The following is a 2,856-nucleotide window of genomic DNA, read 5'->3' as shown; positions in this document are numbered from 1 at the left end:
TTTGAGTACCATTCCAAACTTTTGAGACATTTAAGCCCTATAAGAAGATTTAAATGCCCATGTACCTGGCTATTATTTCCAGGCTTAAGATGTGGTTTATATTTTTAACACCTTGCATTCAGTATATCCATGCATCCTATAATGATAGATTATCATTATGAGTCATTCTGTGAAGTCTCATTTTGAGCAATGTTCAGTTTTGTGTTTTTGCCTAAGTGTCAAACATCAACAGAAGACCTAGTTTGCATTTGAATATCTTGTACCTAGTAATATTTCCTAACTCTCTACTTTGGGAGTATTTATTAATATGTTTTAATTTTCATGTCATTTTGATATGTGTTGACTAGGTTTTGAATCTCTCAAAGTTGGTTACTTATCTCTGTCATGTTGATGCATATTTCTCAAAAATCTAGGAGGCCCTATTTGATTGATTATAACTTTGACCTAGTTGACCCTAATCAAAAAAGTCCTTTTGCATTACATTCTAGAGGTTAGAAATTTACTATGTTTTAGTTTTGATCCTATGAAAAATATGTTTGATCAATTTTCAAATGAAATTCCAAATGCAAGTTATAAAGTTTTACTAGTGTCATAAAGGGAAGATTGATCAGTACCCCTATTCAGGATGTCATAACTCTGAATACATGAATGATGAGATCAAATGGGTAGTGTACCATTTTGTTCTACTCCAAAAATTCTTTAAGTGTGCCAGTTTTCAAGTCTTGACACATCCATCTGCACACTTTCTCAGGTCCATTCCATTTGCAAAAATCATTGTCCTACTGATGTTTCCAATTTTATAATTCTAAGTACCTCACTTTGCACGCTTGCCAAATGTGCCCTGTTATTTTTCATGGGCCCAAATAAAAAAATTATATTCCCCTCATGACATTGAACTAATACCCCAGATTTGAAGCCCCCAAGTATCTATTTTCTGTATTTTCAAAGCCAAATCCAAATGCACTTTCTTGTTTTTGACATGTTCATTTGTAGGGAATTTTAACTAGGCAAATTTGATGGTCATTATCTTTTGGCTCTGAAGTCATCATGAGACTAAATCTAATAGTGTAAGAGAACATGCAAGAAAGCATCAACATGTCAATTTTTAGAGCCTTATTTTTTGTTTCAATCAATTTTTAAAGGTAGCTCAAGGGCCTCTAAGTTAGAAAAATCATAGTTTGTGAAACTAGGGTAAATGAGTTAAAAATAGTAATTCAATGCTTGAATTTGAATCTAGTCAATACCAAAATCTCAGTGGATCAATTTGAGGTCTTAGATGTTTTAGTTTAAGTTTTTTTTTAGTTGGACCCACTTTGGGGTGGGACTACTTCCCTCAACTTGGTAGGAATTTGTAGTATTGGAGATTTTAGGAGATGAATAGTGGCTCTAATCATTTCAATCTATTATAAAATGTATATGTTATCATTTTAGGTCAAGTGGGCATATGAAGAATCTATATGCCATAAGTTTGAGATGCTTATTACCTGTTTAACAAACTTGAAGGTGATGGGTACTCCTTGAAGGATACTTGTTCATAATAAGCAAGTTATGTTATTCTTTACCACTTTGAGTGGGGAAGTTCACCCCATCTACTAGAGATTCATGCAAGATCCCATGGAGTAATACACTAGGGAAATTTGATTTTAGATACATGTAGAACTAAAGGCTATGTTGACCATGTTTTTACTACCCAATTATTCATCTACTTTGTATAGGAAATAAGATGAATTAGAAGCTGCCTCAAAAAAGTTCACAGAACAAAATTCTAAGATGAAGATGGCATTCTTTGAAGCTTAAATATGTTGGATTATGATGACAATGGTTTTTTTCTAAGTGATAATTATCTGAACTAATCTTGATGCCATGTGGCAGTTGTATCTATGTTGGGCTTTGTTTTAAAGGAATCTCCAAGGATGTGTTAGTTCAAGAGGAATGCCATATTAGTGAGACTAGGATAGTGTATATGTTCTTTGTGTACATGGAGAGGGTTAATGACAATAGCTCAGTGGTGTGTTTCTATGCATCCAACATTCTCCATCAACATTGAAAACATTCCCTTCATGTTTCTAGCCTAGAACCTCTTTTAGTTTATTTTTCTTCCAATGGAAATTGACATTGGAAAATTCACAATGTTAGGAGGTTTCTTCATTTTTTTAGCATGGAATGTCCTTGGGAATATTATGTTGGGAAACTCACAATCTATTCTTCTCCTTAGTAGAGGTTGAAGCCCTATGCATGAAGACTGGTAGATACCATGTACTAGGTGTCTAGAATGGAAACAAGGGAGGTGTGTGTTAAAGTAAATCCATGGCAAAGGTGAACAAGGCTCCATGATGAAATGAGAGGAACAATACAAGCATGATGGAGGGGAGTAGAGCTCTATGCACATTGAAGAATAGATGGAGAAATTGTCTCATGTGAAGGAGAACAGTTCCATGCAAGAGGATTAGGGCATCATCTTGAAGGAAGGGACTATAGACCTGCAAGTTTAGAAGGAGTGCTAGAGTAGGCACAAAAGGAAAATAACTATCCATGATAGAAAGGGAGGATTAGAGCTCCATCCTTGTTAAAAATAAATATAATGCATTTATGATAGGAGATGGAAGAGCAATCTAAGGCAAATGAAGGAGACTCTATGGTAGACTAATAATAGAGAGCATTCCATGGGAGAGATTTATTGAATCTAGATGTCCTAACCTCTGTGATTTATAGATCCCACTCACCATCTCCATTAAGAGATCAATAGATCCCTTATATCTTCATTGAGGCATGACTGGGGCTCTCAATGACATAAAGAGGTGTGAGTATATTAAATTATATTAAAAGGAATGTTAGATTGTAATTGTCCCACATTCA

This window comes from Cupressus sempervirens, chromosome 4 (assembly GCF_028749045.1).
Source record: "Cupressus sempervirens isolate cs-2001-9-10 chromosome 4, ASM2874904v1, whole genome shotgun sequence".
NCBI classification, from domain to species: domain Eukaryota; kingdom Viridiplantae; phylum Streptophyta; class Pinopsida; order Cupressales; family Cupressaceae; genus Cupressus; species Cupressus sempervirens.
Note: the sequence above shows the minus strand (reverse complement) of the source record.